The 22,028-nt window shown below is 45.7% G+C and overlaps 1 long non-coding RNA gene across 2 annotated transcripts in view; it reads right to left on the reverse strand.

Annotated features, from left to right (window-relative positions):
- Positions 1 to 22,028, reverse strand: part of LOC135307882 (uncharacterized) — a 268,237-nt gene that overhangs the window by 227,100 nt on the left and 19,109 nt on the right. For both annotated transcript variants that reach the window (XR_010368481.1, XR_010368482.1), the window contains exons 4-6: positions 19,835 to 19,949; positions 15,514 to 15,622; positions 34 to 153 (exon numbers count right to left, since the gene is read on the reverse strand). This is a non-coding gene — a long non-coding RNA (uncharacterized LOC135307882). The remainder of the gene's footprint in view (positions 1 to 33; positions 154 to 15,513; positions 15,623 to 19,834; positions 19,950 to 22,028) is intronic.

Consider the following 22,028-nt stretch of genomic DNA (forward strand, 5'->3'; position numbering starts at 1 on the left):
ATGATGAGGTGCTAAGAAAATAACTGTACTTACAAATTCTTTGGGCTGAAACAGCTGCTTTTGTAGCTGGATGGGATTTTGGCTGGCAGTCAGCTCTCCCTAGAAGGCATCTCCACAAGACACTCCATTTACTTCCTGTTCCCTAGCAAGTCCCTGCAGGAAAGCAAAGAAACTGGGATTAAACATATATGACAGAGCCCAGCCAAGACACACAATCTGAATTCCCAGACAAAGTGCAAGATAAATATAAGCATCACAGAGGAACAAACGTAATATGGGCTTAAGTCTTGCATGAGCCCTCTGTAAATGTGATCTAACAGCAGGCTGCACCTTCCAGCCTGGCAGATTCCATAAATGCAAGGACTCACAAAGAGAGACACAAGGAATCAAGGATTTAGAAAGAGACTTTAGGGATTCACCACAAACTTGAAGGACATAGAACCCCTACACTCAAATGACATAAAATGAATGGGTTCTCTGAGTCTCAACCCAGTTCTGCACAACTGCATGGCTCCAGGTTTTTGATTGGGAAGGGAAGAAAATAGAAACAAAAAACTTGCCTGAACTCTCCTCTCCCTGTCTGTCTGGGACAGGCACCCAGTGGCCTCTAACACCATAAGAGCACCTGATGTCTGAGTGACATTATCAGTGTACCTCCAGCTGTACTATAGATATGTCAACAGCAGGTTAAAGAAGGAATAAAGGAGTGAAGCCACACTGCCCAGCTACAACCAATCTTATATTCTTAGTTTTCCCAAAATAGTTCTCTGGGGTCCCAGCACAACACTCCAAAAACTAAATTTCCTTTATAAGATTAACAAATCCAAGGGCTGCCTGCTACCCATGAAGGATTTAACATCATACGTACTAGCAAAACTCTCAAGTGTGAGAACCTTGAGTATTTAAGTTCAATGTGGTTTTCACGGGTTTCTCCTCTGCTCAGGAGGAGCCTGAGACTTGAGGTACCAAGCAGACACTCCATGTCCTGCTCCCCCCAGGGGAAATCCCACTGAATCTGGTGGCATTGTCAGCCCAGCAGGAAGCATAAATCTCACAGGAAAGGCTATTCTAGTCATGCTTCCAGGAAGGTTTTCCAGATCAGAGACATGCTGGGATCAATGCCAAGGCAGAGCTGGCCAGCACCTCCAAGATGGTGGCTAAGTGGAAAACCTCCACAGTGGTAGAAAGAATAAAGGGTAGACACTTTTTATGAAGTTTCAGTTACTCATGAAAGCAATGGGAAGTTTTTCTCTCTCCCTAAAATGTTACATTTGTTTTGGCAGTGGGGAAAAAGAATCCTCTCCCCATTATAGAGCCATATTTCTGTACTCCTGAAGTGAAAGAGTTTACAAAAATTGAAAAAGGAAAAAAAAATTCTGCCACCAGAGTAATGATTTTTAGTAAGTAATTTTAGTATTCACCCTGAATAGGGAATATCAAAGCAACCAGATCCACTTGATACTGTTGTCACTTTTCAGGAAGCAACCATCGGTGCCACATGGACATTTTCTGTCATGCTGGCAGGGGGACAGTGAGCTGCAGACAGCAGCTCAACAGACTCCACTCAAGGGCTTTGTTGAGCTGGGGTCTAAGCGAGGAAATGCTGAGGGAAGCCTGGAGCCAGAGCACTTCCCATGAGACAGTGAATCAAGACCTTCCCCCTCCTGTGAGTCAGTGTCACAGGAGGCAAATTGCAGAGGCTTCTGGCTGGCTGGAGCTGCAGCCATGGCCCTGCAGCAGACTGGCCCCTCCAGACACACGGAGACAGGACAGAAGCAGGACAGGAGACATGCTGGGGAGGGCCATGTTGCAGCTGCTCCTGTTCCAAAGCCTGGCTAGCATCAGACACGCTGAGAAGATATCAAAGGGGTAGCAGGCACCTCTGCTTCATGCACAAAAGTGGAAGAGAATATGAAAGAACAGCTCAGGAAACTCAGAGGAAAGTACAAGGGATGAGAAACGCACGGGTCACAAAGGACACGTGCAAAGTGCACAAAAACCATGCAATTACCTGCTGCAGAAATGACAGCAGGATCGCCTCATTTCACAGATCCCTTGAGAAAAAGCAGCCTTTCTGTCACTCCATCCTGCTTCAGAGGCTTTCTCTCATGCCTCTCCTTAGCCTCCTGACTGATCCTCTCCACCCAGCTCTCCTGTCTATGAGCAGAGAAGGGACACTACTGAAGAGCAAAACAGCTCATGTGCTTCTGTGAAGCCTACACTCCTTTCTAGTCATCAAAACAGCCCAAAACCAACAAGAAATGGTAACTTCATGAGAGAGAGCAAGAGCAGGGAGAAAGGAAGATGGTTTACAAAGCCAGCCAAATATTAGAAAGTAAAGTCATTGCATTCACATATAACACAAAGCCTCCAGTTCAGTGTGACCACATCAGAGCCTGTGAGGATTACTAACAGGCTCTGCATGGGTTTGCTGCCCACACCCATTCAGCAAAGGGTACCCACAGCTAAGAGAACACGTGTCTTCCTCTTGCTTACTTATTTGGAGCTCTTGTTTGGAAACTCAGACTCAGAAAACTAAGAGCAGCAATTTCCAAATACTTCTTAGGTGGTTATTCACACACTTGCAATATTCCATAAGCATTCGTCATTGCTGATTATCTTAACAAGCACTGTTTGCAAAGCAGAGGTGAAGAAATGGTGCAGGAACAAGCAGTTCACATCCCATCTTAAAGCAGGCCCCACTTTTGTGTAGCGTGGCTGAAGCATATGGACAACCTCTTCCTAAAAAGTTCCAAGGACAGACACCACAAGCTCTCCTCTGATTGACAATATACCTCTTGCTTTGTAACCCTCAACTACTTAACAAAGCCTTCCCTCTCCAAAGTTTCATGTTGTATCAGATATAACAGCCTGCCTAAAAGAGGGAGATGTGATGAAACATCAGAAAGATAAAAAACACAAGTGCAAGGAAACGCTGCAATTTCAATCCACCTCATGCAGTCAGCCTGAAGAACAAGAGGTGAAAACCCAGCTCTGGCAAGAACCACAGGAGTCTGGCAAACAATTTAAAGGCTGCTCAAGGTACTGTGCTGAGGATGTGCTGCAATCCACCCCAGGATGGAGAGAGCACAAACTGAATTTAAAAAGCCATGGAAAGTGAAATGGTGGAGGGCTGTAAATTTTCATCAATTCCCACTGCAGGATTAGCTTCTGTGAGTAGCCTTCCAATATAGGAGACACTCCTTGTTTTCCTCTTTCACTCCAGAAGTTTCTCTCTAGCTGTGAGCTACTCACTGCTCATGTGCTTTCTCCTGAGCATCCCATCAGCAGCAAACAGCTGGTGGATGGATTGTGGTGGAAAGCGTGGTCTCCACTTCTTGTGTCACCAGGGAGAGTCCCATAAGTTGCAGAAATTCAAGGATACCAGGGTCCCACCAGCAATGGGAAGAAGGGGCACCAGGACTGAGTAAACCAGAGTGACTGGCTTAATGTAACAGCTGCCCAAAGGGTCAGTCTCAATTCCACTGTTAATCTGTCCCCTGCTGATGTTTCCAGCACTGGAGATGCCTACATGAGCCAAATTCAGTTCACTGAACTGACCAAAAATTAACACTACAAAAAAGACACTGCAGTATTGATGGGCTCAGTCACCTGGCCTGGCTGCATCCACCCAGTGCATGTGAGACTATTGCAGTGAGTGTCCAAAACAGGTATTTTGAGCTGAAGGAGCACTGGACACTTACTCTCTTGAGAAACTCATTTTGTGAATGCTGAACAGACTTTGTGTGGGCTGGGCTTACGTGTCACTAGTCAACTAAAAAGCCATGGGACAGTTAATAATTCTGTGCAGCTCTTCCCAACTTTCCACTTATGTACTTTAACTTTTTGTGTGTGTGTGTGTGTGTGTGATTTAGAACAATCTCTTCCTACCTGTGCACAAGAAGATCCCATCTCTGATGGGAGGGCTTTGTACATCATGGCAAACAGCAGCAAAGCCCTGCCCTCCACTGCAAAGTCCATCTCTACATACGAGTGGTCACTCTGGCCTCACTGCTGGGTGAAGATGTTTTCTTCCTCCCACAAGAGATAAGCTACAGGACCTGTACAAGTCACACTCCCTGCAAGGCAAAGCAGCAGCAGGTAAGGCCACTGGACACTCCTTACAAGGAAGTGGAACGTTCCCTCACTTATGCAGGAGAACAACCATAGTCACCCTAAAGGGTGGGGGGACAAATAGGACTGTGAGGCAGCACAAGGAGATTACACAGAAAACCAAGCAATGTGTGGATTCATTGTATTTCTCAGGCTTCAGTTCCTAGAAAAGATTTCTTTCTCCGATCTTCAGCAGCATGAAACATCCTTCAGATGACAGCAGCACTTCCAAAACTCTACAGCTCTTGGGGAGAGCTGGCAGAGCAAGTCCTGGCCACTTCCAACCAGGCACCTCTGGCTTCTCAGCTGCCACATTGCCTGTCCCATCTGACCACAAGAGAGCTGGGTAATTCATTTAGTTTTACAGAAAACTGTAAATTCACAGGGAAACATATGAAACTCTGCAAATTCCCAAATAATTCTGGCAATAAAAAGTCTGAGGGTTGGAAACCCTCAACTATTTTGAAGCAGCCACACTTGATGATTTCAGCTGACAAGATTACTTGGAGATGATACACTGCCACTTGAACAAAGGCAAAATTTGAGGTGAAACCACTCAAAAGGACTCAAAAGGACAGTGGGGAGGTGTTTCTACTGGCGTACCTGCAAAGGCAACTGAAAGAAGTGACAGAAAGCCTCAGCAAACATCAGTCCCTGCTCCCACCAGTCCTTCCAAAAACTCCCACTGAGAAATAGAAGTCACACCTCCTGGCTCTACTGTCCCTGGCCTCTGGATGAAAAGCATTTCTGGGTAAAAATAAAGATACTGCTAGGTCTTCCTTACATTTCCAAGTCAGAATGAGGGAGGCAGGCCAAGGGCCTGTCACAGCTAGCAGTCACCACAGTATTACATCAGCCACAATGCCACAATTCCAAAGAGAGGCAAACATGAAGGTTAAAAAAGGAGGCTGAATCAAACCTGTGATACTCCTAAAAGATATCCTGAAGCTTAATTATTTTTAATCTGGGGTGGATTGTGTCGTCCTGGAACTGAGTCAAATGAAAAGCAGACTTTCAAAGCACTTTACTCTCACCCTGCTGCCCCTCTGCTCTGTGTCAGTCATCACTTCTGGGTTTGTAAAAGCTTAGTGGGATTTGCACAGGGCCAGGCAAATCAGGCTTCTCCATTTACTGCTATACAAAAAATGTATTCCGGTAACAGGCTGTTCTCCTGCCAATGCCTTCTGTTTTCCAACTCATTTCATTTTCTTTAGTGACTTTATTTCAGACAAGTGGATAACCAGAGCCTTGGGTTGTCTCCATATGTGGATTCTGTCTCTCAGCAGTGCCAGTTAATTCTTTGCAGAAATCCTGCTCATGTAGGACACAGGTACAAAATCTGTCCTCCCCATGCCAGACCCAGTTTATTTGCTCCTATTTCAGCTCCCTTTTCACCATCAGTCACCCACAAAGCACTGACTGCTTCTCTGCCTGAGGCTTTCCCCAGCTGCCTCCCTGCCTTTCCTGCCAGGCTCTTGCCAAGGAAACCTGTCCACACCTATGCAGGCTGGGGCAGTGCCTTTGTTTTGGGCAGTGACGTGTGCTTGGGGTGGAGGTCACCATTGTTTCAGCTCCCTGATTCCACAAAGGAGTGTTAATAATTTCTCACAACTGCAGTAAATGAAGAGTGGCAGCTACACCCAGTCTATAACTTCAGACATCATTGCTTTTCCTCTTACCTGCCAAAAAAGGGGCTCTTTCTTTTGCCATGGGAAGGTGCCTGAGGCTGCAATGCCATCTAGACAGAAGCAACTAACTTTAATGCACTTTCTCTCAAATATGTCAACCATACTGATGGATAAGATGGGCTCACCCTGCCCTAAGCCAGGCCTCAGAACTCCTGGGACTGATCAGAAATCAGAGCTGGGGTCCCTCCCTCACATACCATCATGTTTCCCCTCACAAGGAAGGGATGCAGTGGATAATGCAGCTGCCATCTGTGGTGCTCAAACAAAGCAGTTACAGTGCTAACACAAAAATACAACTGTGCTGTGAGAGGCAGATGCATGATCACAAGAATTAAGTACCTTTCATTGAGCCCATAAAAAGCATTTCTTGCAGAGAAATTGTACAAGAGTCAGTCAGAAGAGCTCTAATTTGTCTCAAGAGGTACCCAACTTTTAAGGTGCTCTCTGACTTGAAGAGTGCAATTATACACCAACCTTTGGCTTCTTTGAGCATCATAGAAAAAAAAGAAAACAATAGGAAGCATCTCCCATGCCCCTTCCCTGCCTTGTGTAGCATGAAGGTTATGTACAAGAACTAAAGCACCAGAGCCAGAAGCCCTAATTTGCAGAAAATAATCTCATTTTTCATATTCAGTGCAACATTAAAACCATCCTCCCAAAACTCAGCTGTGCCAAGGCTTGTGAGCTTAGAGTGAAATTATCCCTCAAACAGAAAAGTTTCACTGCTCCAGTAAAAAATGAGGAGCAGTGGAAAACAAACAAAATTACGCAAGTGGTGAAAAGTAAAAGGAGGTGGTTTAGACACATCCCATCTTGATATGCAATGTTTCAGTAACCAGGGTGAGGAAATGGGTTTTCCTTTTAAGCAAGGGTGGGCCAGATCCTTGGCTGGAATAAATCAGTGCTGCCCTGCTGAAATCAATGGATTGTTGCTCATTCACAGCAGCTCAGGGTCTGGCACATGGTTTTCTCCTGACAGTATCACAGTAATGTAATTCTAAATTAAAATCATGTGGAGATGTTGTTTTGATAAAATGTTGTTAAATGCTAAATATACCAAATATGAACCGAACTAAAATGAACCCAATATGAGAAAGAGCAAAGGGAATGCCTCTCTCTTGTAATATGGACTCAGAGGGTAGAAAGAATTGCAGGACAATTTGGTGAAATCCCTTGAAACATTCTCACTGACTAATTAGTCTCTGTATTCTGGAAGGCTTCGGGGTTTAACACATTTCCCCACCTCACTAAAAGCTCACTGCAATTCCTGCAGCCAAAAGCACCAAGGATGCAAAGCAAAGGGGGACCAGCTGGCAGGGAGGTGACTGTAATGGTGATCCCCTCACTAGCCCCCAACAGCCCAGAGGGGCCTGCTGGGCCTGCAGCTGGTGAGTCCTGCACAGCATCCCACTGCCGACTGAACTGCTGCAAGCAGCTGAGAGAAACTAAAGGATATTCTTCAGCTGCAGACATGGAAGTAGCACCCTGGGAACCCAGTGAGCATCACAGCAACCAGACAGGGGAGACATTGCAGTCACTTGTGCAACTCTGTCTCGTTTAGTCACAAAGTGGATGTGAGCAGGACTATTGCAACCACACCAAGCAGGGAGTGAGGGATTTCTCACAGAGCACCCTGGGCACTCTCCTCCCAGCTGGTGCTCTCCCTCCTAGATCCATCCTTGTGGCCATGGCAATGACATGACAGAGACCCACCTTGCCCTGTCTAGCCAAACCCAGTTCCTCCTGGCTCCAAGCAACCAGGTTTCTCAGCCTCTTTCAGGATCTGTCGGGAAGATGCTAATTCCCTGCTGAAGTGGGTGGCAGTCTTTATGTTTCAGGCCTGAGAAATCTCACCAGTGCACGGAGAACCACAGGCCTCCTTCCTAATTACACAGCAGAGCACCACATGATTCATGTCAGCAGCTCCCCAGTCCCCTCAGCTCCATCCTGGCTGGTGTGACACAACAAACCCAGTGGAAGTGATTAGCAGGTTGCAAGCAGGGCCGCCCGCCCGGCAGCACCATTGCCAAACACGGCGCCCCAAGGAGCCCTGTTGAATCACTGCTCCCCTGCATTGCAACATCGGAAGTTGCACTTTAAAACCAATCGCCTGGGCTGCTCTCCCATTTCCCAGTGAAGCTGGAGGAAGGTGGAGAGCTCAGGCTGAGTACATTATTAGACGCATTTTTAAATTCCCAGGGGAGGTTCAAAAATTAGAACTAGCTCTAGGGCCCCTTTTGTTTTTGTTTTTCCCTTCCCTCCCCTCTTTCCTTTTGGTCTGATTAACTTTGGTGACTGGCTTGCACAATTTTATCAGGTTGGGCCTGATGAATCATTCATCTCTAGCAAGCAACAGTGAGAGATTGCAGGCCAGGCAGGGTCTGTGTTGCAGTAACCAAAAACAGCAAAAAAGCCACCCCCACCAAGATACAGGGAATGGGGGCAGGGAAAAATGAGACAGTGGGCCAACAGCACTCATGGACAGCTTTCCAATGTCTGGTCTCAGACAACTAGCAGCACATTCATTTGTAAGCCTGCCAGACCTCCTAGGAAACCTAAAAGGCTGCTGTTATTTATAAAGCTAGATGTAGTTATTCTGCCTGTGTGCAAGACTAGCTCATTGTATTTATAGGTACCTGTCCCATTCACCTACTTCTGGGCCCTCATTCCCATAAATCCATGAGGCTGGCAGGATCTGCCTTCAAACACTGAGATACCTCTCCTTTCCAGACAGGGCCATTTGGAAGTGTCTGTCACCACTGCAGGGCTCAGCAGCATGTACATGTAAATATATACCTGAAAGCCCCACATTTCTGTCAACATACAGGAAGACAGATTCAAGAATTTGTCTTCCACGTGGAGAGCACCAGATTTTACATTTCATTTGTAAAAAGCTCCCAGTAAATCTTAACGACAAAAGTTTGATTTAATGATGGTTTAAAACTGTCAGCTGGCTACAGCAGAAAAGATATACAGGCCAGTCCCATCAATTCTGGCAGCCTGGAAACCCAGTCCCCCTTAAATAAAATCAGCCATCCTAGATTTTATGCCTGAACCTCAGACAATCTTCCCATAAATCCATCTTGGAGTTCATCTGGTCAGGCATGAAGAGCTTTGCAAACAGTGAAGCTGGAGCTGTGGGCAAGCAAAGGCAGCTCCCTACAAGTTGCACCGGGGACAGGAAAACCAAGAGATTTGGCCTTTCTAGTTTGTGGATGTTCACACACAAACACAGGAGAACTTTTCTATTTTGAAGGTTAAAGACTTGTATGTCAACCAAAAAAAAAAAAAAAAAAAAAAAGAAAAAAAGGTAAAAGTGGCAAAGACAGCTGTATGTCACATCTCACTGTTAAGACCAGCTGGGCTCACTCCTGCCAACCAGAAGCCTTGCCCAAATGTAGATACAGAAACTGAGGCAGTGCTACTTCCAGCTGCCCGTACATTCAGAAACTTTCAAGAACCATGTTCTACCAGTTCCAATCCCAGATTACTTAAGTGCTTCAATTTGTGCCATTTTGGGCTAGCAGTTGCTAAATCACGTCTAAACCCTCGTGCAGTTGTCCAGGCCTGGCTCCCTCAAGCAGGCACACAATCATAGCAAGAAGCATTTTGGCTCTCTGCAAGCCTCAACAGCAGGCAGGTCTTGAGAGGGATCTCAAAGAGGCCCCTCAGAGGAAGAAACACAATCCAAAGGCAGATACCATTTTCCCTGTTTAATCTCTTGGAATAATTCCCTCTCTCTCAGACATGAATTAAAAGTCATCCAGAGAAAAATATCTGCCCTTGTGTACTTAATTTCAGGGACTGATTATATAACATTTGATGTGGGATAAATTCAAACCTTTAAAAAACCCTTAATAGACAACAACCAAAGAAAAATAAGAGTATTCCCTCAGCTTAGAGCATACCCATGGTCCACATATCTATCCAAGAGAGCCAACAGTCCAAAGCTGAGAGGGAAAGAGGTTGAGATCTGTGGGGCTGGATTGGGAAGTAGGAATTTTCACACTTAGTTCCAGTGTCTGACTCACTGCTGGAGTGAGCAGGTGTCTCTCTGCAAGAGGGAGCCACAAACACTTTAACCCAAATTTATATTTCTCTATTAAATTCATTATCTACATAATGTAGCATTTACTAATAATCATCTCAAAAGATTCCCAACCAATTCACCTAGGAACCTAAACAATACAGCTTTGGGTTAAGGGTGTGAGAGAGACAAAGCAAAGCTGACTCAGGCTGCTTCCAGGGGCTAAGCTGAGTGAAATACAATAAATACAATCAAACCTGATTTTCCCCTTGCTGCTGCACACAATATTTGCAAGCAATTACACTGGCTGCAGCAGTTTAACACACAGGAGAATATAGAGATATTTTGTGCCTTATTTACACATCTAGTTATGAAATTCAGGTCATAAACTGAAAAGAAAACTAGATTTTTAAAACAATTTTGTGCTTTAAGATGCTCATTTCAGGACAAATGGAAACAAATAAATACATTGGGGTTCTTTTCTCTGTGAACTTCCATCTCAGATGATCATTTGTACCTCTCTAGGGTTAACAGCAGCTCACAGTTCCCTCCTCTATGATCATCATAGATTTTACTTCATCACTTCTACCTTATAATCCATAACCACAGATGATTTATAGCATGTTCTTTAAAAACCCTCCAGTCCCACTGTAAGGCAGTGAGGAATCCATGCTCTGCTAGGTTAAGGCCACAATCAGTCGACCTCAGAGGAGTGAAATGCCACCAAGTGTCCTGGGAGAAGGGAAAGAAAACAGCACCTCTGGGAAAGGGTGAAGAAAAAAAAATTCATGCAGAGTTTATTTTATTAACAAAACCTGACCATATCCCACCTTAGAGAATACCTGAGGACTTCTGTAGCAAAAGACATGTGGGACTCAGGGACTGCTAACTATGGGGTACTGTGCACTCACAGCCCAGAGCTCAGATTTCATTGAGGTAAATTAAATAGTGACCTACAGCCACCACTACCTGAAAGCTGACCAGTGACCATGGTTCAGCTCCTAGAAAACAGCCATACCTGCCCCAGCTCAGCAGCAAATCAAGCCTGGAAGCTAAGCAGCCCCTCAATTGGAACAGACACAACCTGCTATGACATGTGGAAGCTTCCCTGGGTCTGTATTTGGGGGATACAGGACACTTTGGACCTCTAGCCTGCCCTGGCCTTCTGCTGCCATGCTTTTAGGGAGCTGGAGACTGGGCTACAGCAAACACCAGATGTGGAGTGCCTCTGCAGGTCACCACCCCATCTCCAGATCTTCTCTGGTGTGGCAAATGCCAGCTCCCTGTTTGCAAAGCAAGCACAGATTTTAGGAGAATCTTCTTTCAGGGGGAAAGCACCTTCTCTCTCCACTACCCCCATCCTTGAAGCAGCACTAAACAGCCTCTGGAGTCTGCTAATGTTGGTGTAGCTGGGTTGGCTCTGCAGGAGGACTTTTAATATCATCACCAGGGCATCTTATTTTTCAGTTCTGAAGTGTTACAAGAACAGATACCTCAAAAAAAAAATAGAAAAAAGAAAAAGAAAAGAAAAGAACATTTACTGCCAAAGTAAAACTAAAACAGGAGAAACAAACACTTTCATTTCTGGAGTCTGGGGAAGAGACAAAAGAGTTTCTCTCTCAGGGTCTCAGCTACAGAGCTGAGCAATGGATGACAGAGTAGCTCTCCAAGCCATTTGAGGAACATCCCACAGAGTCTGAAAGCAGCATTTACAATGGTGTTTTGCAATTGGGAGAAGAATCACAGTATGATCCAGTAATCAAGGAAAGGAGTCAGATTCATAGAATATTTTTTTTAACCCATAATAAATTATAGTTTCCTAAACTTTATTGCGGTCACAAAGTCAGGACAAAATTTGATAAAAAATATACAATTATTGTGCACAGAAAATCTTGAAAAATGTCACTAAATACTCAGGGGAAAAGCAGCGAGTGCTTTTTTAATGAAAACCAAGCCTGTGGATTGCTGCCTTCTGAAAGCAGTTTGGTAAATGGTTTTGTTTTCCAATAAGCAAAACAAATACTGGAATGGGCCCATAGTCCTTTCTCTTCTCTTGCTCCAAACCTCCCCATTTTTCAAAGTGGAATAAAGGATGTCTCTCCTCCAATTTTAAAACCAGTAAATTGTTTCCAAATGTACTGTGAGCCAGAAGAGAGATAGGACAGTAAAGGAAGATTAGGAGGCCCTGATGTATCCTGGGGATTGCAATGAATGGACAAGAAAAAGCAAAAGCAAAACCTGCTCCTGACAAACTAGATTGGGAAAGTGCCTGGAGATGGGGCTTATCATGCCCCAACTTGAAACTCCCCAAGCAAGGCACACACCCATGTCTCTACATGAAAGCAATGAGATGGGAAGGAAGCACAGTTAGGGTTTGGTGCTGCTCAAACCCCATGCAATTACAGGCAAGAGTAAACACCTTATTCAAGGATGAGCAATCATCCCTCAAGGGAAAACCCTGGAGCTTCCAGCCCTCCCAGGAAGGTCACAAATGAGTACAGGAAACAAGCGGAGACTTGCACAAAGGGAATGAGCTAAACCTCACTGCCTGTGAGTGAGGACCTGAGCAGACAGGTCCATGTGCTGCAGCACTGGGCACAGATTTCAGAACAAACACGTGGGAAGCTGTGGCGTCACTGAACTTTATTTCTGAAGCTCCAAGATTATTATTTAATCCTTCTTCCTAATACAGCAACTGCCATAAAAACTCCAGTTTGGCAAGAGCACCTAATTTAATGCTCCTGGCAAGGAGTCTTTCCTCCATGGCAGAATAGTTGGCAGCATGAAGCTGTGAGCAGATCTGTTCCTTATAAAGGCAGTGGATCCTCAAATTGTACCCAGCTCTCGTCAGCCCTCCCTTAACACGTCCACATGCCCATTACACAGGCTTCAACATCTCCCAAACAACTCATGGCTTGAACAGTCTTTAAATCCATTTCTCACTTTCAGGGACATCCACTTAGTACAGCCAAGTTTACAGCCTTGCAGATGCTATTTCCCATTCATAAGGGCCCAACAAGGCATGAGCTGTACAGTGTCTGATCCAGGAAATTCATTCTCTGAAGACTTACTCACTGCTAGCGATTGAGAACACTTCTGCAGAGCTGTGGGGGCTCCCAGGAGATGAGCACAGGGGCTCCTCTGTAGTCACATCCCTGCCACCATCCCACACAACAAGGCAACTCTCAGCAGGCTCAGAAGTCCTTCCTCTGTGGAGGTATGAAATTGGCAGCAGAACTGTTCCTCACAGATGTAGGGGACCGTGAAAATACACCCAAACTGTGGTCAATCCTCCCTTAAAACACCTACATGCCCTCACACAAACTTCAACAGACACCTTAAGAACCAAGACAGGTAACATATGTCAGCACAAAACATCTAGGTACCAAATGCCTGAGGAAAACTCTATTGAACTCCTTCAGCGGGCTCAGGAGGGGACAAGTGACAGCTCATTTGTTGCCATAAGTACTTGTTCCTCAGATGCCAGGGCCAGTCAATGTGAGCTAATTAATCTCCCTGAAAAAAAATGAAACCATCTGGCTGCACAGCAACTACTCTTCCTGCCTGGGCTCCAAAGCCCACATGGCAGATCACAGAGGGACCACATCAAACAAGGAAGCACAGCAATGACACACTATTTGCTACTGTCACTCAGCCCAAGTAGCCACCAGAGAAGGCCAGGTAGCCACCCAGCCTGCAGACATATCCCTCCCTCTGCCCACTGTCCTGCGGCATGGGAAGAGCCTCCCTTGCCCAGACACAGAGCTGGCAGCCGGGTGCCTTTGTGCCACGGTGGTCTGTGCCAGGAGGCCACAGCAGGCCCTTTCCAGCACAGCAAGAGGAGCTGCTGCCTGAGGGTCAGCAAGATTATGCAGCTCTGATCACAAAGAGCAGGGCTGACAGTGCCAAGGTGAACAGGGGCAGCCCATCTGCCTCCAGCCCACCTACTCCTATTGATCCTTGTCTGTGAGCAGACTTCTATTCATCTGCTGGTTTCCTGGCTGCTTGGGGAGAAGGAGTTTCCTGCTCTGCAGAGCCACAGCTTGGCAGAAGTACCTGCAGCCTTCACAGCCCTGGTCATCAGGAGTCCTTGGCTTTGCCCCTCTATGGCCAAAGTCATATCCAATCCCCAAGGCAAGGTGCCAGGATCAGGCTCACAATGATGATGAATAATTACCAATAATCACTTGAGCTGCTCCCCACCTCTCACCACTGCTATGAGCAGGAAAACCACTGGAGGAAACAAGTCTTTGCTGGCAATAGCCCAGCTAAATTGAACCAGCAACACTTTTTCAAGGATGTTCAGACTGGTGGCCACTAAGAGACCTCCAGAAATGCTACTGCTTCCCTTACATTGCTATGTATATACACTACCCAAATTTTTCACATATTGGTCACATCAACAACATTCAGGGCAGCAATGAGACAATCAAACCCATGGTTCACTACTAGCATGGCTCTTGGTGAAGGATTTTCTCTCACTAACCAAAGCAGGAGCAGTTTTTCTTTATCAATTTTTTCATTAAAAATGATGGCAAAACCAAAGTGAGGGTACTAAGATACCAAGACATGTAAACTACAAAAATTCTCTGAAGGAACCACAAAATCACAGTCCATGAGAATCTAGTAGGAAAACTAGAGCTGCACCATACTTCTCCCATGCCAGCTGCCTGGAGAGCCTCATGTGTGTGGTTTGCAAAAGTCTTCCCTCAAAACATGAGGTTTCAGTTTTTAACAAAGAATTAATCTCAGTTCAAGTAGGTAGAAACAGGCAGAGTTTTATTTCAAGCATGTCCCAGTTGCTCAGTGCAGTACAACCAGAACTAGGAAGAGGGAGGGGGGAGGAAAAGGCTTTGTGGTTAATTATGAGTGTGCTAACATGGTGAGAAATAAGGCAGTGAGGATGGCAGAGATAATTACTCTATGAGCTGCATTTCCCTTTTGGACAGGAGATAATGAGACATCCTTTTCTATGCAGAGGAGTCTCCTAGCAGAGGAAACCAAAGGGCAAGCAAGGTGCTGCTGCAACAACCCACTGTCTCCTCACCAGTGCTGGCAAACAGGGCCAAGCATTCCTAGCAAAGGGGCAACAGTAAAAAATTAACCAACTCTGGGCAACCAAAGGAGTTTTCCCTTCTCCTTGGGCACGCTTCATGATCACCAAGTGCAACTGCCCCAGGTTCCCACAGATGCCATAGATGCATCCTGCTTGGCAGGGACCTTGGCTCAGGGAGAGGTACAGAAGGGACAGGTGCACTCTACTCACTTCTTGAAGCCTCGGCAGGCAGAAATGAGCTACTTGGGCTGGGAAGCCCCAGAAGATTCCAGGGAAATGCGTGGAATATCACAAAGCTGTTTGAAAATAGCCACAGCACAGCAGCCTGCAGCCAGGCACAGATTATCCTAAATCCCTTGGTCTCAGTGAGCCAGGGACCACTCCAACCTGCCCCCTCCAAGAGAAGACTGATTTTCAGTACTCAAGCCCCCAGGAGCACTTCCAAGTGCTGCAGCCTTGTAAGGTCTCCAAAGCATTCAGCTGCCCAGGGAAAAGGGCCATTGTGAGAACATTAAAACAAACCTCTAAATCTATGTGAGCAAAATCATCATCAGGTACTCCAGGCAGTGGGGGTGGAGAAACTTCTTTTTGCTCAGAGATGGAGACAGAAAGCTTTGCTGGTGTGTTACCTTGCAAGTCCAAGTTAGTCCTGGAGCTGACAGGGCAGTGGGATGGAGTTTCCTCTTGTTTATTTACATCTTGGTCCACCTCAGCACCTCCTCCCCAGGAGCTCATTTGCTGTTCACGAAAAGTCTCAGTTAATGATGTTATTTTTAGCACCCACAGCTGGGAGAAGCTAAACCTTTTAACAAAGCCTCCTCAACACTGTAACGAGCACATTATTGCTGAGGGGGAGGAAAGAAAAAAACTTGCTCAAGCTGGGGGTTAGCCTGTATCTAGGTCAGCATCAATCTCTCTCTGTCACCTATAGTCTTGTTTTATGGGAAGCATGTGGGTAATAAATGGTGATTACGGAAAGTGAAGGGGAAGAGGCAATCCCGAGAAATTTATAGATAGGAGAGAATTCACATTAATAGCAGATAATACAGAGCTGCAAAACTGTTATAAAAAAAGCATTAGAAAAAGCTCTATAATTGGGGTTATTAGACACAACTACACCAGGGTGGGATTTTTTTTCCATTCTGGGTACATGTCACAGTGATGTATGTCACTTTTGATCGTGATAATAACAGTAAAATATCCGTGTTAAAGCCAAGTACATTAACTTCTATATTGGTGTAATTTACTGCGTTATGAGTTCCCATCATTCAGGAGCCAGACAAAATGCTCTCCTTATGATGTCGATAACAGTGCACACATTTTACAGGAAGAAGTGTTTCTTTAAATATCTATCATATGTTAACGAATTCTTTTAACTTTCCATTACTCTTGTCAGAAAAGACAGAGAGCAAGAGAAAGGGGTAAGTTATTCATACTGCTAACATACATCATGGGCTGGATTTGCCATTGCCCTGTGTCTGTCTCATGCACAGCTGCTTTTTCAGCCAAACATATGAGAAATTAGTTTGCTATATGGGAAGGGGCAGAATGGACTGGACAGTAGCCATGGTTTTTTCAAAAATACATATGCATCAATATGATATTGAAGGAAACATTAGGCATTACTCATTTCCCAACAAAAATAGTAAAGAAAAATAATTCTTCTGATTTACAAGTGTGGTTCAATAACAGGAAGGTGGAGAACCTCTCTCTCAAAATTGAAGGGATGCTGTACCTGGGTAGGTGCTTAGAGTTATAAATAGAACAAGCCAAACCTCAATCCTTTTCTGTCTGTTCTCCATTGCACGAGCCAAATGACCGCTAAAGGACCCACAAACCTGGTCATTTGCAGGCTGCAACTAGAAACTGCAGAGGCATCAGCAACACAAGTGCTAGGTGAGGCTCGGGCTCCCGAGGAAGCAGGGAGGAGGCTGCTGATGGCTGAGCCTTTGGCTCCAGTCACTGCAGAGCTGCAGTCTACTCTGAGGCTGCCTCCTCAGGCACCTCTGCACCCTGGGGCAAGTCACTCATTTGACTACTCTTCCCAAAAAGTGAATGCCTCCAGCTAAATGCTGTGATTGTACAAGGACAAGCACAAGGAAGTCTCAAGGGACTGCAGCAAGAATCCTTCCTGCTTCAAGGTAAACTCATTCTGTGACAGTGTGGAGCTGTAAAGCAAACCAAACTACCCATACCTAGGACAAAAGCATCCTTCAAGAATCTACTTCAAAACTGCATGCAAGAGGACTTGATGCCAGTGTGATATCAAAAATGGGGTGGACATTCAGAGGTAGAGCTAGAGCAAGTTTTAATGGTTTAAAAAAAATCACATAAGAAAATGTTCCTTCTTCCTGCAGTACAGACCATACAATACAAAGCAATCACTCCCAGTTACTCTCAGCCAAGAAGCCCTGTCCATAACAGCAGGAAGACCTCTCAGCTGCCTCCAGCTGCTCTCTTCCTGAGGGCCAAGGGGTCTGTAGGGCTCTGAATGTGAAGGTAGTTCTGTTCACACTCAGTTTGGCTCATGAAATCAATCAATTCACTTTCAGGATCAGGCACTGAGAAATGCAATCAGCTCCCCCAAGCTGCACTTTCAAATTGCAAATTACAGAATAGCTTCAATGTTAAGAAATAATTAAATTACTCCAGCTTTTTTCCAAAACAAAAACCATCCCACCCAAATGGAATTCAATACTTCATTCAAGCCCAAACATTTTGCTTCCACATGTGCAGTTTAATTGCATGTGCAGATTAATTGAGGATTCAACTGTTTATGCCCTACTCTCTGCTGGTCTGGGGTTTTAGGGGTTTTAACTCTTAACAGTAACTGCATTTGACCAACAGAACTCTTACCTACACACATACAAAAGGCTTTAGCTGGTGCCTTGGAAGTGAGACAAGGCAACCTGGAGAATTCTCTCCCTCCTTCACCTCTGAGCTCCATGACCTCACACCTACTGAAGACTCTGCCTTTCTTTCATTGTTCCTCACTGTGTGAGCCACTCTGCTCTTCCCACTCTGTCAAGCCTGGACAGTTCCCTCTCTAAGTGGTCGGGAGGTCTCTCTGCTGGCTCTCCTGGGGTCATCCACGCTGGCACCCAACCTATCCACAGATAACCTGCCACCTCCCAGCCCTCTACTGTTGCTTTCACAATGGCTTGTCTGCTGAGAAAATATTTGCTTTGCATTTGAGAAAAGGTCATTGACTGGTGGTTTAAACCACTCTCCCCTGGGACAACAGGAATGGGAGTCAGACTCTAAAAGAGAAAATCAGCCTGGAGCCTTTTTCCTCCTCCCTTGCTTCCTCCCACATCCCATTCAGATGGTATGAAAAGGCTGTCAGTGGCTCCAAGCTCAAAGAAAGAGGACATATTTCATGTCCCTCATGAAATCCACCTCCACTGGTCCCTTGTTCAGCAGGAAGCCAGGCTTGCCCTAATTAAAACCAAGGTGGGTAACAAAACAGAAACATTAATTTCCTGTACCACCAGTAGGCTGGCAGGAGCAGTTCCCTGTCCTCAGCATTCTTCCTGAGGACAGTCCTCCAAATAAACACATCAACTGGAGCAGGAACCAGTTCCATTTGGCTCTCTTTGCCTTTGAAACACATTTTGTCAGGTGTGCTCTTTATCCCCAGCTGCAGAAGCAGAGACACAAGAGCACATCAGCTGCAGCACAGCAGGGCACGTGGGACATGAAACAAATTTGCCACACAACACCTGGTCAAAGGAAGCAATGCACTTTCCTGTGCACAACACAGTGGTTTGTATCAATAGCAAGTTCACTTTTTACCAGGAACTTGGAGGTTCCTATGTGGTTTATGTACACAAAGAACAGAAGGGCATAAACACTCTATAATTTCAATGAAAAAAAACTCCCACTCAAATGAAAGGAACAATAAAGTTAACAAACTATATAGTTACAATCCCAGAGTACACATCCCTCTGTTCAAAATACCCCAGTACAGTGACCAGCCACACAGAAAACCTGCGTCCTGCAAATTAAACCACCTGAGTAACACCAAGCCTAATTCAAAGGCCATTAATCAGAATATGAACCTGGATGTTGTTTCAGTAGCTTTGGACCACTCCAGCTCATGAAAAGTTTTACTTTTTTTACATTCTTTTCCTTGCATCTGTCCATTCAGAGCAGCAACAGCTGTTTAACATGGGCAGTGAATGGAAAGAGCAAACATATCAGGGAGGAAGGTGACTGTAAGAATATATGCTTGGGGAAAGGATTAGGAGCAGAGAAGTGGAATTTTAACAAGGATGAAGATTGCTGGTATATAGATCCCTCCTGGTTTTAAATAACTTAGCTCCCATGCTGTAACAGCACAGATTCAGCCTGTGCAGCTCTTCCTGCCTCAGATCCAAAAGACGAGGTTTCTCAAGATGGTTGGTTCAAATGAAGACCTCATTTCACTTCACTCTGTATCCTGTCCCCTGCTTCCCAAAGCAGAGCCTCCCTCTTCCCCTGGGCCAATTGCAACATTGGTGTAATCCTCTGGGGACCTGCTCCATCTCAAAGAGACAGCAGCAAACAGGCTGTCAGGGAAAGAAGTTGCAGCTTTTAACTGCGTGAGCAAATAAAATTTCACAGACAGGTAGGTGAGTAAACACATTGTTTGCTCTTTGCAAGGTAAATCAGAGTTCTGCAGAAAGTACCAAACTTCTTTCATTCACCTCTGGAATCATCCTGCCTGCCTGCTGCTCACAAAGGTTTTGCATGGGCATGCACTTAAGGAAGGGATACTATAGATAACAATCTGCACTTCAAATACAAACAGAAAGAAATTGTAACTGTCTTAGGGCTTCCAATCACTTTGACACCTTCATGATTACTCAACATATTTCAGGCAGATCATATTCTCTGCACAGTGCTCACCAGTTTCTCTCTCCTTCCAAGAGGCTCCCAGTCACCAATTCCTTTCTGTAGAGCACTTACCAGCACCTCAGGGGAACCACACCATTGCCTGGCAAGGCTCCCACTATGTTTTGTTTGCAGCCAGCTCAGTAGTACAGGAGAAGGATGAAAAGGTGGGGTCACTTTATACCTCAGCCTGCAAAACAAAACGGTCAGGAAGTGCAGAGAAAGGGCAGACAAGGAAGGTACCATAATTAAAATTCCGAGAAAACAGAGTAGCCACTACAATAATTTATTGCAAGGTAGAGCCCCCTTAGACAGTTTTCTCTGGGCAATAAGAGCACATGGATACAGGAAGGGAAGTACTTGGCTCTTGCTTTGCTTCAGTTCCCTAATCCAGCACAAATGCATTTGGGGATTTATGGGTTTTTGGAAGCTTCCAGCAAAGCTCAGGGCCCGTTCCTTGGGTTATTGTTTTCCCATCTGCTTCTCTTCATTTTATTCCATCACAGAGGCCCCATCGTGGGACACAAGAATGTGACCGGAACAATAGGCAGAGCTTGCAGCCTCCAGGACTGCAGGGAGGGCAGAGCCGCCATGGCAGGACGGGAGCCAGCAGCTTCTATATTTAGCCCTTGCTTGCTCATTCCAGATCACATTCTAACCACGGACTCAAGAAGTCAGGAGGCTTTCACCAGACCACTGTCCCCGAGCACTGCACATCCAGCAGGGCCCCCTGAACATAAACCATTCATTTCCCTTCTAATAAATGCCAACAGGAAGACTTCCTGCTCCCCCCATCTTTTCCAGCTCCCTAGTTTGACAGAATTATTTTCTTCATATAAGCAAGCTAAACAAAACCATCTTCTCCTCTGCAAGGCTGGCGGCCTTGGAGCAGCCCCAGGACTCCAGACCTTGGACAGCACAGCACTGCCTGTCAGAGCAGGGCCCTGGGAAGAGGCAGAAATGGGTGAGCTCTTTTTCCCCATGTCTGAGCCTGTGTTAAACTCACCAATCCACAGAGACTCGCTCAAGCCAACACCCCAACACCTGATGGCAGGGCAGGTGGGGGACAACCAGGTCTGAGCACCCAGCTGGCCTCAATCACCCCCACAGCACCTGCATACACCTTCCAGATTCAGATGAGAGGGGCCTGCTGAGCAAAAGCTCAGGTGTTATTGCAAAGTCAGACCTTTCATGTCCAAAGGCACCTCTCTATCCCTTTGAAGGCCCTGCAGGGAGCCCAGCTGACTGTGACACTGACCACAATGCCACTTAACAGGTACCTGAATTATATCATCAAGTAGGGTATCCCACAGAGCAAGAGGAAAACCTGTCGTGTTTCCAGAAACACTCACCTAAAAGCTGTGTAACTTGAAAACAGCTTGGCTATAGACAAGTTCTCTTTCTGCCACTTTCACAAGGGTTGTAGGTTAGGACAACTCTACGCTTTGTTTCTCCAGTCCTACAAAACTTCTCTCAAAGACTGCTGGTGCCTCAGTGAGAGGCTTGAGCACACCGGTGGCCTCCTGGGAACCGTGTTGCCATCCATATTATTCCTGTTTACCACTGTGTTTTCACACCCTGCCTTTTCTCCTGTTGGCATTCCTACCACTACCAGTTCCCCATTCCTTCTAAAGCACTGGAAGAGGTTGTATGAAGAGAAGGCTGAAGCTGGATGGGATGCAAGAACAGAGTTGGTTTTCACTTTAATGTCTGTCCCTGGAAAATTAGTGGTACCTAGCAGTGCCCAAGCACAAATGGAGAAATTACATCTTCTGGTCATATCTCAAATCACACCACTAATTTACTTTGTGGCCTCACACTCATGGGAGGTTAAATTTCCCTCCCTGAAGTATTTGTTTCTGAGGACTGCTCTGAAGTAGGGTGCCCAATGAGTGTTTGGAGAGGCCTGGACAAAACCAGCATAGTTAGGAGGCTGAGCAGTCTGTCTTTCTGCAGCTTAGGATCCACTGAACACCTTTGCACTGCCAGCACTGGCAGGTCAGCTGCCTTCATCTGCCACACAAATCCCTTCTCCTTTCCTTCTTTTGTGTTCTGGAGCCTGGCTTCCCTCTGCTCATGCGAGGAGGCAGTGCCCAGTAAGCCCTCTGAACAACTACCACACGCCAGCAAGCTGTAAATGAGCCCTGTGTGCCCAGCCAGTCTGAAAAGAAAGAACACTTTCCATCTGGCATTCCTGCAGGTTATTTGTCCAAGGTAGACAAGAGAAAAGAACTGGAGTTTCCAGTGGAAGAAGCTGACAAAGAGAAGC

This window comes from Passer domesticus, chromosome 9 (assembly GCF_036417665.1).
Source record: "Passer domesticus isolate bPasDom1 chromosome 9, bPasDom1.hap1, whole genome shotgun sequence".
Taxonomy (NCBI): Eukaryota; Metazoa; Chordata; class Aves; order Passeriformes; family Passeridae; genus Passer; species Passer domesticus.